The 16,696-nt window shown below is 46.0% G+C and overlaps 1 protein-coding gene across 2 annotated transcripts in view; it reads right to left on the minus strand.

Annotated features, from left to right (window-relative positions):
• Positions 1 to 896: 896 nt before the first annotated feature.
• The window catches only part of LOC144511920 (myosin-binding protein H-like), a 77,461-nt gene continuing 61,661 nt past the window's right edge, over positions 897 to 16,696 (minus strand). Inside the window, exon 11 of one of the 2 annotated variants that reach the window (XM_078242377.1) lies at positions 897 to 1,141. The gene's annotated coding sequence lies outside the window, so the exon portion shown is untranslated. Of the gene's footprint in view, positions 1,142 to 2,656; positions 3,983 to 16,696 lie in introns of those variants that run through there. The other variant, XM_078242378.1, reaches the window with a different exon arrangement.

The raw sequence follows: 16,696 nt of genomic DNA on the forward strand, positions 1-16,696 counted from the left end.
ACTCAGCCAATCACCAATCACACTGAATAACCATTCTGCCCTCCATGCTGGTGGAGCCTATCACAATAGTACTGTTCTTTCCTGTCCCAATGGTTTGGGTACAGACTGGGTGTGGGTACAGGTACTAGCTTATATCGAAATGTTATATAATGTACTGTGGCCATTTGGTCCATTGTTTCTACATTGGCTGATAAGGAACTATTCATATTCCAGCACTTTGCTAGGATGGAGTCTGACCCACTGTCCCAGAAATATTGCTTCAAATCCTGTTCACCCATCACCCCAAAATCTCTGAACTAGACTAGCTTCCTGTTCAGCACTGCCTTGATTTTAAACGCCCCAATTCTTGTTTGCAACTCCCGGTCTAATCTTATCCATCCTTATCTCGCTCCCCAACATCACTGTGGGTGCACCTACATCACATGGACTATAGTGGTTCAAGAAGGCAGCTAACCACTTCTCAAGGGCAACTAGGGATGGACAATAAATGCTGGCCCAGCCAGTGACACCTACATCATATGAATGAATCATTTTTAAATAAACCTCCTCCAGCCCTACAACCCTCTGAGATCTCTGCACCTCTCCTGTTCTGAAGTTTTTGTTTTCCATCACTGTGTCTGGGACCTATACTCTTAAATTCTATCCCTAAATCTCTCTACATTTCTGTTCTCTGTCCTCTTTAAGATGCTCTTTAAAACCCACCTCTTTGACCCAACCTTTGGCCGTTAGTCCAGATATTTACATACATAGCTCGGTGTCAAACCTCGTTGGAAAATGATTGCTGGAAAGCTCCTGTGGGATATTTTACTTTGCTGAAGCTGCTACATAAATACAAGTTGTTGTCACTGTCCATTCTGTGTTATTAGCAGTTTTCGATTAAATAACGACACAGCCAGACCTGTGTATAGTTTTTATTTGCACAGTGGAAAGTTCCATTGTCACTCCTCTACTAATGTCACACACGATTTAAAATATCATTTCAGGGGAACAGAAGGATGAAGGAAGATTTACCCCAGTGGGGTTCACAGATACATACAGCTCTCAATAAATGTTACTAAATTTCAGCTGAGTTCAGCACACAGGACAGCTGGAATATGTCCTCCAGGTCTACAAGGCAAGAGGGCGATGATGTTAATCGTATCTGTGATAACAAACAGAAACACAGGTCAGGCCTAAACACCAAGATGGAATCTTACAATCAGCAAGCTGATCAAACAGAAGTCAGGCTGCACACTCTTTGCTCTTCGTAAAGCTGAAGCCTCTAATGTTGGTGGGGTTGAAATGTGCAGGATCGTCTGAGAATAGGCTGGTAACATGCTCATGTAGAGTCTCTTTAAAACCATTCCCTCAAAAAGAGTGTAGAACCTCTACAGAGAAGTAGGTGGAGTTGGCAGATAGGTAGCAGATGAAGTTCAGTACAGAGAAATGTGAAATGATTCATTTTGGTAGGAAGAACATGGAGACACAATATAAACAAAAGCATACAATTGTAAAGGGAATGCAGGAGCAGAGGGACCTGGGTGTATATGGGCATAAATCATTCAAGGTGGCAGAACAGGTGGAGCGAGCAGTTAATAAAACATATTGTATTCTGGGCTCCAGTAATCGAGCAAGGAGGATGTGTTGAACTTGTATAAGAGACTAGTTTGGCTTCCGCTGCAATATTGCATACAGTTCCAAGCGGCACACTTTAGAAAGGAAGTGAAGGCAGTGGAGAGAATGCAGAAAAGATTCACAAGAATGGTTCCAGGGATGAGGAATTTCAGTTATGAGAATAGATTGAGGAAGCTGCAGTTATTCTCCTTGGAGAAGGGAAGGCTGAGAGGAGATGTAAAAGCAATGTTTTGATCATGAGGGGGTTGGGCAGAGTGGATAGGGAACTATAGGAGGCCATTCGACCCTTTGGGCCCGATTTTATCATTGGGCGCGAAAACGTGGTAAAATCGGGTGAGAGGCCATTAACGCGATCCGCACCCGCGTCCGCGCAGATAGCCACTTTACCGAAACCCGGGAATGGCGGCGATTCGATTCGCGCCCAAAATGGGTGCAACGGCGATTTAAATGCATCTGCATGCATTTAAATTGAATTAATGAACTGCCCGCCCAACTTTATCAGCATTTCCCCCTTTACCACCGCGTTTGCCAATCCAGAACCGCGCCGTAATGGACCTGCTAAATAAAAGTCTGAATCGGGCGCTCCAGCTGCTGAAGAGCGTGTTCAGTGCTTCCAACGGCTCTCTGACTCAGATCGATGGTGGGGGCGGGGAAGGAGGGAGGCGGGCCTGATCATTCTCTGGTTGGGGGGGGCGTAGGGGAGTGATGCCAGATCATTGTATGGTGGGGGGGGAGAGAGGAGAAGGAGGGTCAGATGTATCTCTGGTGGAGGTGGGGGTGGAGGGGTGAGTGACGCCAGACCATTCTCTGCGGGGGGGGGGGGGGGGGATGAGTGAGGCCAGACCATTCTCTGGGGGGGATGAGTGAGGCCAGATCATTGTCGGGGGGGAGGGGGGTGGAGGAGGGAGACGGGTAAGATGTATCTCAGGCGTGGGGGCAGGGGGGGGGGGGCAGATGGATCTCTGGTGGGGGGGGGGATGGATCTCTGGCAGGGGGCCAGATGGATCTCTGGTGGGGGGGTCAGATGATCTCTGGTGGGGGCGCGGGGGGGCTGGGGGGTCCACTGCCACTCTGCGGGCGATCGGTGGGGGGGGTGCAGGGGTTGTGATCGGTCTGGGTAGTGAGGGGGGTGGATAAGGGGGACAGTGATGTGTGCGGCTAGTGGGGGGGGGGTGGATAAGGTTGACAGTGATGTGTGTGGGTAGTGGGGGGTGGATAAGGAGGACAGTGATGTGTGTGTGGGTAGCGTGGGGGTGTGGATAAGGGGGACAGTGATGTGTGCGGGTAGTGAGGGGGGTGGATAAGGTTGACAGTGATGTGTGTGGGTAGTGGGGGGTGGATAAGGGGGACAGTGATGTGTGCGCGTAGTGGGGGGGGTGGATAAGGTTGACAGTGATGTGTGTGGGTAGTGGGGGGTGGATAAGGGGGACAGTGATGTGTGTGGGTAGTGGGGGGGTGGATAAGGGGGACAGTGATGTCTGTGGGGGCCATCGCTCCCGCTTTTCGCTCCCGGGCCGCTTTCTCCACTTTCTGCGGCCCAGGTGCGATCTGACACGGGCGCGCTTTTTCAAATTTTTTTCCAACTGCGCATGCACAGTTCAGAGCCCCGAGCGTTTCGGCCGTGCTAAGCCCCGCCCACAGCGCGAATGGGACTGGAGATGGCTGAGTGCGTATGAGGGCGCCTGAAAGCAGATTTCTAAGTCGGATCTGAATTGCGCCCAGATTCAGCACTTGGAATGAAAATGGTAAAATCGGGCCCTTTGTGTCAGCACTGGCTCTCCAAATGAGCAATTCACTTTGTGCCATTCCCCTGCCTTCTCCTTGTAACCCTGCATTCCTTTTCAGATAACAATCTAATTTCCTCTTGAATACTTTGATTGAACCTGCCTCCACTACACTCTCAGGCAGTGCATTCCAAGCCCTAAAAACTCAGTGTGAAAGGGTTTTTCCTCGTATTTGTGCCCCGCTCCCCATGCCTAAACTTGTTCTTGACCCTTTTACGATGGGGAACAGTTCCTCCCTATCCACTCTGTCTAGCCCCCTCATGATTTAGAACATCTCTATCAGATCTCCTCTCTGCCTTCTTCTTTCCAAGAAGAACAGTCCCAACCTCTCCAATCTATCCTCATAACTAACATTCCTCATCCCTAGAACCATTCCTTGTAAATCTTTTCTGGACTCTCTTCAATGCTTTCACATCCTTCAGAAAGAGTGGCACCCACACGTGGATGGAGTACTCCAGTTGAGGCTGAACAAGTCTTATACATGTTCAACATACTGTCTTGCTCTTCTACTCTTTGCCCCTATTAATAAAGCCCAGGGAACTGAAAGACAGAGTGTTGAAAAAGCTCAGCAGGGCTGGCAGCATCTGCGGAGAGAGAAACAGAGTTACCATTTCAAATCAATATCACCTCTTCAGAACTGAGCACCACTGTTTCCAGTCACCAGCCAATTTCCTGTCCATGTTGGTATTGTCCCTTTCATTCCATGAGCTTTAACTTTGCTTAGAAGACGTTCACACACCCTACATCCTGCCATCTAATATACACTGACATTAACACACCCAGCATCCTGCCATCTAATATACACTGACATTAACACACCCAGCATCCTGCCATCTAATATACACTGACATTAACACACCCAGCATCCTGCCATCTAATATACACTGACATTAACACACCCAGCATCCTGCCATCTAATATACACTGACATTAACACACCCAGCATCCTGCCATCTAATATACACTGACATTAACACACCCAGCATCCTGCCATCTAATATATACTGGCATTAACACACCCAGCATCCTGCCATCTAAAAAACACTGGCATTGACACACCCAGCATCCTGCCATCTAATATATACTGACATTACATACGATAAGTTATTGTGGTGGAAGAATCACTTCACACTGGTATTTAGGTTCAAATTATTTTATTGTATGCCTCTTCCTCAGAGCCACAGGCCGGCAAGTAGCTCAATCGCTGAAAGTAAGCCCGCAAGTACAGCAGGCAGTAAAGAAGGCAAATCGTATGTTGGCCTTCATAGTGAGAGGCTTCGAGTATAGGTACAAGGATGTTTTTCTGCAATTATATAGGGCATTGGTGAGGCCACATCTGGAATATTGTGCGCAGTTTTGGTGTCCGTATCTGAGGGAAGGATGTCCTTGCTAATAGAAGGATTACACTGAAGGTTTACCAGGCTGATTCCTGGGATGGCAGGTCTGTCATAAAAGGACAGACTAAGTCGGTTGGATTATATTCACTGGTGTTTAGAAGAGTGAGAGAAATTTATAAAATTCTAACAGGGTTAGACAGGGTGGATTCAGAAAGAATGTTCCCAATGTTGGGGGAGTCCAAAATTAGGGGTTATAGTTTGAGGATAAGGGGGTAAACCTTTTAGAACTGAGGTGAGGAGAAATTTCTTCACCCAGAGGGTGGTGAATGTGCGGAATTCACTACCACAGAAAGCAGTTGAGGCCAAAACGTTGTCTGATTTCAAGAAGAAATTAAATATATCTTTTGGGGCTAAAGGGATCAAGGGATATTGGGGGAAGGGGAGATCAGGATATTAAATGCAATGATCAGCCATGATCAAAATGAATGGCTGAGCAGGCTCGAAGGGCCAGTTAACCTCCTCCTGCTTCTAGTTTTTATGTTTCTATGTAACCCCAAAATGTTGCAGCTGTCTCTATTTACAGCATAATCATACAGCACGGTGGTACACTGGTTAGCAATGCTGTCTCAGAGCGCTGGGTTCAATTCCCGGCTTGGGTTACCGTTTGTGTGGAGTTTGCATGTTCTCCCCGTGTCTGCGTGGGTTTCCACCGGGTGCTCCAGTTTCCTCCCACAGTCCGAAAGATGTGCTGGTTAGGTGCATTGGCCATGCTAAATTCTCCCTCAGTGTACTTGCTATAGAGGGAGTACACTGAAGGTTTACCAGGCTGATTCCTGGGATGGCAGGTCTGTCATAAGAGGTTTGTCATAGAGTCATAGACACTACGATTTAAAATTTATTTATTAGCGTCACTCCGGCGCCTATTCCAGTACACTAAGGGAGAATTTAGCATGGCCAATGCACCTAACTAGCACGTCTTTCGGACTGTGGGAGGAAACTGGAGCACCCGGAGGAAATCCACGCCAACACGGGGAGAACATGCAAACTCCGCACAGACAGTGACCCAAGCCGGGAAATGAACCCAGCGCTCTGAGACAGCATTGCTACCAAAACAGGCGCCGGAGTGTGGCGACTAGGGAATTTTCACAGTAACTTCATTGCAGTGTTAATGTAAGCCTACTTGTGACACTAATAAATAAATTTTAAATGTCAGAGGTTTTATTGGCAATTTTCTGATTGAGATCATTGCCACTCTGATCTGTAGTATATTGACACATTCCCTCTTTTGAATTTAAATAGAAATAAATGATCTCAGATTTTCACATCTATGAATCCCATAACTCCTTTATCAACTACACATAAGCCATTATATGAACAGAAAATTAGTTTTTTATTTCAACATTATAATATAAGACACCCCTTTTCTAATGTATTCAGTGATTTCTTAGCGCAGGCACTTCTTTTTGTAAAACAGTCAGACAGTTGGTCACTTGTGTCAACCCATTGTATTTTAGAGATTTCCCTTCTCTCTAATATTTATTTTATGCTGACTAAGTCCATTCTTAGCTTTTTCTCAATTACATTCTTTGTTGAATGACCATTGTCCCAATGGTTGCCTTTGTAACATTCTTTTCCTGCATTCCCCCTTATATGAAATCTCTGACAATATATTGTTCAGGTAAACCCCCAAATCGCAGGTGGAGGAGGTGGTTAAGAAGGCGTATGGTGTGCTGGCCTTTATCAATCGAGGGATTGAGTTTAGGAGTCCGGGGATAATGATGCAGCTATAGAAGACCCTCGTCAGACCCTACTTGGAGTACTGTGCTCAGTTCTGGTCGCCTCATTACAGGAAGGATGTGGAAAAGATTGAAAGGGTGCAGAGGAGATTTACAAGGATGTTGCCTGGATTGAGTGGCATGCCTTATGAGGATAGGCTGAGGGAGCTCGGTCTTTTCTCCTTGGAGAGACGTAGGATGAGAGGGGACCTAATAGAGGTATATAAGATGTTGAAAGGCATAGATCGGGTGGACTCTCAGAGGCTTTTTCCCAGGGTGGAAATGTCTGCTACGAGAGGACACAGGTTTAAGGTGCTGGGGGGTAGGTACAGGGGAAATGTTAGGGGGAAGTTTTTCACACAGAGGGTGGTGGGCGAGTGGAATCGGCTGCCATCAGTGGTGGTGGAGGCAAACTCAATAGGGTCTTTTAAGAGACTCCTGGATGAGTACATGGGACTTAATAGGATGGAGGGTTATAGGTAGGCCTAAAAGGTAGGGATATGCTCGGCACAACTTGTGGGGCTGAAGGGCCTGTTTTGTGCTGTAGTTTTTCTATGTTTCTAAATACATATCCAGTGCTTGTACCAATGCCAGTGTTTCAGCAGCGAATGGGCTTTTTGCAACTGTTTATTTTCTTGGTCTCCCAAACCAATGGACAGCACTATTTCCCACCAGGAATATGATATACCCTGCTGAGCTAGAATATCCATCTGGGAGATTAGCATGTACAGTATCACTACAGTATCACTGAAAATAACTAACCTCATATCGCTGACTCACCCAAGGCTAGGAACCTGAGCACACATCTTTCCCGATGTAACTTTTTTCATTAAATCTAATGATAGAATTCCTACAGTGCAGGAAGCCATTCGGCCCATTGAGCCCACACAGACAACAATCCAACCGAGGCCCTATCCCCGTAACCCCATGCATTTACCCTGCTAATCCCCCGACACTAAGGGGCAATTTAGCATGGCCAATCAACCTAACCCGCACAATTTTGGAGTGTGGGAGGAAACTGGAGCACCCGGAGGAAACCCGCGCAGACACGGGGAGAACTTGCAGGGGCCCTGTTGAACTTGCAGGGGCCCTGGCAGACATATTTAAAATGTCAGTATTCACGGGGGAGGTGCCGGATGATTGGAGAGTGGCTCGTGTTGTTCTGTTGTTTAAAAAAGGTTCCAAAAGAAATCCGGGAAATTATCGGCCAGTAAGTTTGACGTCGGTGGTGGGCAAGTTATTGGAAGGTGTGATAAGGGATAGGATCTACAAATATTTGGATAGACAGGGACTTATTAGGGAGAGTCAACATGGCTTTGTGCGTGGTAGGTCATGTTTGACCAATCTATTAGAGTTTTTCGAGGAGGTTACCAGGAAAGTGGATGAAGGGAAGGCGGTGGATGTTGTCTACCTGGATTTCAGCAAGGCCTTTGACAAGGTCCCTCATGGGAGGTTAGTTAGGAAGGTTCAGTCGCTAGGTATACATGGGGAGGTAGTAAATTGGATAAGACACTGGCTCAATGGAAGAATGATGTGGAGATGCCGGCGTTGGACTGGGGTAAACGCAGTAAGAAGTTTAACAACACCAGGTTAAAGTCCAACAGGTTTATTTGGTAGCAAAAGCCACACAAGCTTTCGAAGCTCTAAGCCCCTTCTTCAGGTGAGTGAAGAAGGGGCTTAGAGCTTCGAAAGCTTGTGTGGCTTTTGCTACCAAATAAACCTGTTGGACTTTAACCTGGTGTTGTTAAACTTCTTACTGTGTTCAATGGAAGAAGCCAGAGAGTGGTTGTGGAGGATTGCTTCTCTGAGTGGAGGCCTGTGACTAGTGGTGTGCCGCAGGGATCGGTGTTGGGTCCATTGTTGTTTGTCATCTATATCAATGATCTGGATGATAATGTGGTAAATTGGATCAGCAAGTTTGCTGATGATACAAAGATTGGAGGTGTAGTGGACAGTGAGGAAGGTTTTCAAAGCTTGCAGAGGGATTTGGACCAACTAGAAAAATGGGCTGAAAAATGGCAAATGGAATTTAACGCAGACAAGTGTGAGATATTGCACTTTGGAAGGACAAACCAAAGAAGAACGTACAGGGTAAATGGTAGGACTCTGAAGAGTGCAGTTGAACAGAGGGATCTGGGAATACAGGTACAGAATTCCCTAAAAGTGACGTCACAGGTGGATAGGGTCGTAAAGAGTGCCTTTGGTACATTGGCCTTTATAAATCGGAGTATCGAGTATAAAAGTTGGAGTGTTATGGTAAGGTTATATAAGGCATTGGTGAGGCCGAATTTGGAGTATTGTGTACAGTTTTGGTCACCTAGTTACAGGAAGGATGTAAATAAGATTGAAAGAGTGCAGAGAAGGTTCACAAGGATGTTGCCGGGACTTGAGAAGCTGAGTTACAGAGAGAGATTGAATAGGTTGGGACTTTATTCCCTGGAGCGTAGAAGATTGAGGGGAGATTTGATAGAGGTGTATAAGATTTTGATGGGTATAGAGTGAATGCAAGCAAGCTTTTTCCGCTGAGGCTAGGGGAGAAAAAAACCAGAGGGCATGGGTTAAGGGTGAAAGGAGAAAAGTTTAAAGGGAATATTAGGGGGGGCTTCTTCACGCAGAGAGTGGTGGGAGTGTGGAATGAGCTGCTGGATAAAGTGGTAAATGCGGGGTCACTTTTAACATTTAAGAAAAACTTGGACGGGTTCATGGATGAGAGGGGTGTGAAGGGATATGGTCCAAGTGCAGGTCAGTGGGACTAGGCATAAAATGGTTCGGCACAGACAAGAAGGTCCAAAAGGCCTGTTTCTGAGCTGTAATTTTCTATGGTTCTATGGTAACATGCGAACTCCATACAGACAGTGATCCAAGGCCGGAATTGAACCTGGGACCCTGGTGCTGCGAACAGCAGTGCTAACCACTGTGCTACTGCGCTCTCAGAATTTCCTCAACTGAAGCATGTTTCATCATGGTGCATAGATCTAACACAATTATATCCACAAGTCTAATCTGAGTGCACAACACAGTTCAATTGCCCAAAGAAACTTCTCCAACCAGTTCAACTGTCCTATCAAACTTCTCAGTTGTTCTGTTTCTTCCTTGGTAGCTTGATTCTCATTTTGTGAAGATCTAACCTGAATTATAGGGATATGATTGATATTTTCTAGACAAGACAGCTGATTCAATGTCACTCCTAACTTGTTTTGCTTGTTATCTGAACCTATGTATTTAAAGTCCCCTGAAACCTGACTTCTTAGCTTGAATTCCTTCTTCATCTTCTCGATTACCCCTTGCACAAATTCAACAGAGCCTTCCCGAAGGAAATCATCAATATGCATGATGATAAATCCAGCTGTTTCTCCTTATGGCATGAGTGGAACATAGAACATAGAACATTACAGCGCAGTACAGGCCCTTCGGCCCTCGATGTTGCGTTGACCTGTGAAACCAATCTAAAGCCCATCTAACCTATATTGTAGAATCCACCTTTAACTGAACGCAACCAGCTTTCAATAGGATAGACCTTATGGAAAAATACTATGTCATTCAATGTGTAAATACACTTGTTCAATTTCCATAGCTTTCCTTCTATATCATTAGTTTCTCTGGGCAGTCTCAAAAAAACTTCACTTTCAAACATTTCACGTTGTAAAAATGCAACCTTCATGTCAATTGATTTATACTTCCAGGAATGTGAAGCCAAACTTACTTTCCCTGCAGTAGGCTAGTCCACTCTGATATCCTGATTCCCTAATCTCTCTTCAAAGCCTTGGCCTACTAATGTCACTTTGGCCTTATACGTGCCGTCAGGCAGTATCTCTTCTGTACAGATCCACCAGTGAGATAGAGCTAGCTGTCCCCTGTCAGGTACTACAGTAAATACTCCAAATTCCTTCCAACTTCCTAACACTCTGTTTGGCATTCTTTATAAGACCATAAGATATAGGAGCAGAGTTAGGACATTTGGTCCATCTCTCCTCTGCCATTCGATCATGGCTGATAAGTTTCTCAACCCCATTCTCCCACATTTTCCCCAAAAGGTCTGATAACCTTTGATCCCTTTACCAATCAAGAACCTATCTATCTCTGTCTTAAATGCACTCAATGACCCGGCCCCCACAGTATTCTATGGCAGTGAATTCCTTAGATTCACTCTGAGGCTGTGCCCTCAGATCCCAGACTCTCCAACTAATGGAAACATCTTCTCCACATCCACTCTATCCAGGCCTTTCAGTATTCTGTAAGTTTCAATGAGATTCCCCCTCATCCTTCTAAACTCCATTGAGTACAGACCCAGAGTCCTCAAAGGCTCCTCATATATCAAGCTTTTCATTCATAAGAACATAAGAACATAAGAAATAGGAGCAGGAGTAGGCCACCTAGCCCCTCGAGCCTGCCCCGCCATTCAATAAGATCATGGCTGATCTGAAGTGGATCAGTTCCACTTACCCGCCTGATCCCTATAACCCCTAATTCCCTTACCGATCAGGAATCCATCTATCCGTGATTTAAACATATTCAACGAGGTCGCCTCCACCACTTCAGTGGGCAGAGAATTCCAGAGATTCACCACCCTCTGAGAGAAGAAGTTCCTCCTCAACTCTGTCCTAAACTGACCCCCCTTTATTTTGAGGCTGTGCCCCCCTAGTTCTAGCTTCCTTTCTAAGTGGAAAGAATCTCTCCACCTCTACCCTATCCAGCCCCTTCATTATCTTATAGGTCTCTATAAGATCCCCCCTCAGCCTTCTAAATTCCAACGAGTACAAACCCAATCTGCTCAGTCTCTCCTCATAATCAACACCCCTCATCTCTGGTATCAAACTGGTGAACCTTCTCTGCACTCCCTCCAAGGCCAATATATCCTTCTGCAAATAAGGGGACCAATACTGCACACAGTATTCCAGCTGCGGCCTCACCAATGCCCAGTATAGATGCAGCAAGACATCTCTGCTTTTATTCTATTCCCCTTGTGATATAGAACATAGAACATAGAACATAGAACATTACAGCGCAGAACAGGCCCTTCGGCCCACGATGTTGCACCGACCAGTTAAAAAAAAACTGTGACCCTCCAACCTAAACCAATTTCTTTTCGTCCATGAACCTATCTACGGATCTCTTAAACGCCCCCAAACTAGGCGCATTTACTACTGATGCTGGCAGGGCATTCCAATCCCTCACCACCCCCTGGGTAAAGAACCTACCCCTGACATCGGTTCTATAACTACCCCCCCTCAATTTAAAGCCATGCCCCCTCGTGCTGGATTTCTCCATCAGAGGAAAAAGGCTATCACTATCCACCCTATCTAAACCTCTAATCATCTTATATGTTTCAATAAGATCCCCTCTTAGCCGCCGCCTTTCCAGCGAAAACAATCCCAAATCCCTCAGCCTCTCCTCATAGGATCTCCCCTCCATACCAGGCAACATCCTGGTAAACCTCCTCTGCACCCTCTCCAAAGCCTCCACATCCTTCCTGTAATGTGGGGACCAGAACTGCACACAGTACTCCAAGTGCGGCCGCACCAGAGTTGTGTACAGTTGCAACATAGGCCAACATCCCATTTGCCTTCTTGATCACCTGTTGCACCTGCAGACTGGGTTTTTGCTTCTCATGCACAAGGACCCCCAGGTCCCTTTGCACAGTAGCATGTTGTAATTTTTTTCCATTTAGATAATAATCCAATTTGCTATTATTTCCTCCAAAGTGAATAACCTGGGATCATTCTCGTGAAATTCCTCTGGATCCTCTCCAATGCCAGCACATCCTTCCTTAGATATGGGGCCCAAAATTGCTCACAATATTCCAAATGTGGTCTGACCAGAGCCTTATACAGCCTCAGCAGTACATCCCTGTTTTTGCATTCTGATTCTCTCAAAATGAATGCTAACATAGCATTTGCCTTCCCAACTACCAACTCAACCTGCAAGTTAACCTTAAGAGAATCCTGAACTGGGACTCCCAAGTCCCTTTGTGCTTCCAATTTCAGAATTCTCTCCCCATTTAGAAAATAGGCTATCTCTCTATTCTTTCTACCACAGTGCATAACCTCACACTTTTCCACATTGTATTCCATTTGCCATTTCTTTGTCCACTCTCCTAACCTGTCCAAGTCTTTCTATAGCCTCCAGTGCCTGGGGCCAGCATGTGTGCAGGAAATATCTCCAGTTGCACCATCTGGAAACCAGCATTTCAGAACTGGAGCAGCAGCTGGGGACACTGTGGAGCATCCGCGAGGTGGGGAGTGTCATGGATAGCGCATATAGAAAAGTAGTTACACCACAGGCTCAGATTCCACAGGCAGGAAGGGAATGGGTGACCACCAGGCAGAGCACGAGGGCTAGGCAGGCAGTGCAGGAATCTCCTGTGGCTACTCCCCCTGCAAAACGGGTATACCACTTTGGATACTGTTTAGGGGAATGACCTCTCGGGGATAACAGCAGCAGCCAAATTCGTAGCATCATGATTGGCTCTGCTGCACGGGGAGGAGTAAAAGGTGTGAGAATGCAATAGTTATAGGGGATTAACTTGTAGATCGGTGTTTCTGTGCTGCAAAAGAGACTCCAGGATGGTATGTTGCCTCCCTGGTGCTAGGGTCTGTGGTAAACCACTGTTCAGCTTATTGCCTGTGTGTGTGTGTGTGACATGCCTGGGCATGCCCCTGCCGGCCCTGCCTGAGACTCCTCCCCCCCTGGTCCAGGTATAAAGGTGACTGCTCCCCACTCCCCTGCCTCAGTCTCTGGACCAGTTCATCAGCATGGGTGTGCTCCAAGTCTTTTGCGAATAAAAGCCTATTTGTTCTTGCATACAAAGTAGTCTTTGCTTGATTGATAGTGCATCAGGGTCAAAGATGTCTCAGAGTGGTTGCAGGACATTCTGATATGGAGGGTGAACAGCCAGTGGTCGTGGTACACATTGATACAAACAACATAGGAAAAACAAGCGATGAGGTCCTAAAGGCAGATTATAGGGAGCAAGTAAGTTGAAAAGTAGGACCTCAAAGGTAGTGATCTCAGGAGTATTACCAGTGCCTCGTGCTAGTCAGAGTAGAAATAGCGGATATATCAGATGAATACTTGGTGAAGCGATGGGAAAGGGGGATGGTTTCAGATCCCTGGGGCATTGGGACCAGTTCTGGGAGAAGTGGGACCAGTACAAACTGGGTGATTTATACCTGGGCAGGATCGGGACTGATGTCCAAGGAGGAGTATTTGCTAGAGTGGTTGGGGAGGGTTTAAACAAAAATGGCAGTGGATGGGAACCTGTGTAAGGCATCAGAGGAGGGGGAATCAAGGACAAGAACAAAAGAGAGAAAGGGGAATAAGAAAAGTGATAGGCAGAGAAATCAAGGGCCAGAATCAAACAGTAATGTTAAAAAAACAAGCCTTGGGGCTTTGAGCCTTAATACGGAAGCATTCACAATAAAGCAAATAAATTAATTGCACAAATAGATGGAAACAGGCATAATGTAGCCAGGATTACTGAGACAATGTTTCAGGGTGACCAGGGATAGGAACTGAACATCCAGGGGTATTCAGCATTTAGGAAAGACAGACAAAAGGTAAACATAGAAACCCTACAGTGCAGAAGGAGGCCATTCGGCCCATCGGGTCTGCACCGACCACAATCCCACCCAGGCCCTCCCCCCACATATTTTACCCGCTAATCCCTCTAACCTACGCATCCCAGGACTCTAAGGGACAATTTTTAACCTGGCCAATCAACCTAACCCGCACGTCTTTGGACTGTGGGAGGAAACCGGAGCACCCGGAGGAAACCCACGCAGACACGAGGAGAATGTGCAAACTCCACACAGACAGTGACCCGAGCCGGGAATCGAACCCGGGACCCTGGAGCTGTGAAGCAGCAGTGCTAACCACTGCGCTACCGTGCCGCCCACTGCCGTGTAATTCACCGAGGGTCGCTGTTGATCAGCGAGGGTCACCAGGGAACTGGTGAGGTGGTGATAGAATTGTTAGAGCTCCAATTGAATTTACCGGGTTATTGAGTGAATACAACGGTTTGGTTGTATCCAAATAGTTCCCCATTTTAAAACAATCAGGCAAATTCAGCCTTACAAATGCTTTGCGAAAAATATCCGGATAAAGCCACCAAATTAAGACAATTGTCGGGGGCATTGACCCATAAATTAGAGCCATCCGAATGGAAAGAGGCCATATGGCCCATCAAGTCTGCACCGACCACAATCCCACCCAGGGCCTACTCCCACTTCCACCCGCTAATCCCTCTAACCAACGCATCTCAGGACACTAAGGGGCAATTTAAGCATGGCCAATCAACCTAACCCGCACATCTTTGGACTGTGGGAGGAAACCAGAGCACCCGGAGGAAACCCACGCAGACACGAGGAGAATGTGCAAACTCCACACAGACAGTGACCCGAGCCAGGAATTGAACCCGGGACCCTGGAGCTGTGAAGCAGCAGTGCTAACCACTGTGCTACCGTGCCGCACCGTAAAGGCGGTGGAGTTGCATTGTTGGTTAAAAAGGAAATTAATGCAACAGTGTGGAAAGATACGAGCTCCGACGATATGGAATCTCTATGGGTAGAGCTGAGAAACATGAAGGGGCAAAAAATATTAGTGGAAGTTGTATATAGACCCCCTAACTGTAGTGGAGATGTTGGGAATGGCATTAAACAGGAAATTAGAGGTGCATGTGATGAGGGAACATTTGTAATTATGAGTGACGTTAATCTGCAGAAAGATTGGATCAAATCAAATTAGTCACAATACTGTAGAGGAGGAATTCCTGGAGTGTATAACGGGATGGTTTACTGGACCAATACGTTGAGGAACCAACTGGAGAACAGGCCATCCTAGAGTGGATATTGTTTAATGAGAAAGGAATAATTGGCAATCTAGTTGTGTGAGGCCCCTTGGGGATGAGTGACCATAATATGATAACATTCTTCATCAAGATGGAGAGTGACGTAGTTGATTCTGAGACTAGGGCCTGAATAAAGGAAGCTATGATGGTATGAGGTGCGAGTTGGCTATGATGGAATGGAAAACATTACTTAAAGTGATGATGTTGGATTGGCAATGGCAAACATTCAAAGAGTGTATGGGTGAACTGCAACAATTGTTCATTCATGTCTGGTGCAAAAGTAAAACGGGAAAGGTGTCCAAACCCTAGCCTACAAGGAGATTAGAGATAGTATGCAATCCAAGATAGAGGCATACAAATTGGCCATAGAAAAACAACGGACCTGAGGGTTGGGAATAGTTTAGAATTCATCAAAGGAGGACCAAGAGATTGACTAAGAAGGGGAAAATAGAGTATGAGAGTAAGCATGCAGGGAACATAAAAGGACTTGGAAAACAGTGGCAGGATTGGACAGAGTCAGCATGGATTTACAAAAGGGAAATAATGCTTGACAAATCTATTGGAATTCTTCAGGATGGAACTAATAGAGTTGATGAGGGGGAGCCAGTGGATGTGATTTATTTGGACTTTCAAAAGGCTTTTGACAAAGTCCCACACATTAGAGATTAGTGTGTAAAATTAAAGCACATGGAATTGGGTTTAGTATATGATGGATAGAAAGCTGGTTGGCAGACAGGAAACAAAGAGTAGGAATAAACGGGCCATTTTCCAAATGACAGGCAATAACTAGTGGGATACCGCAGGGATCTATGTTGGGACCCCAGCTATTCAAAATATATATTAATTATTTAGATGAGGAAACTAAATGCAATTTCTCCAATTTGCAGATGACACAAAGCTGGGTGGGGGGTGAGCTGCAAGGAGGATGCAGAGATGCTTCAGTATGATTTGGACAAGTTGAGTGAGTGGGCAAATGAATGGCAGATGCAGTATAATATGGATAAATGTGACGTCATCCATTTGGCAGCAAAAACAGGAAGGCAGATTACTATCTGAGTGGCTAACTTGATTTTCAAGTTTGCTGAAGACACCACAGTAGTAGGTCAGATCTCAAACAATGGCGAGACAGAGTGCAGGAATGAGATAGAGAATCTGGTGAACTGGCGCGATGACAATAATTTCTCCCTCAATGTCAACAAAATGAAGGAGGTTGTCATCGACTTCAGGAAGCATAGTGGAGAACACACCCCTGTCTACATCAATGGAGATGAAGTATAAATGGTTGAGAACTTCAAGTTTTTAGGTTTCCAGATCACCAACAACCTGTCCTGGTTCCCCCAT

The sequence above is a fragment of the Mustelus asterias genome, chromosome 25 (genome assembly GCF_964213995.1).
Source record: "Mustelus asterias chromosome 25, sMusAst1.hap1.1, whole genome shotgun sequence".
Lineage (NCBI taxonomy): Eukaryota > Metazoa > Chordata > Chondrichthyes > Carcharhiniformes > Triakidae > Mustelus > Mustelus asterias.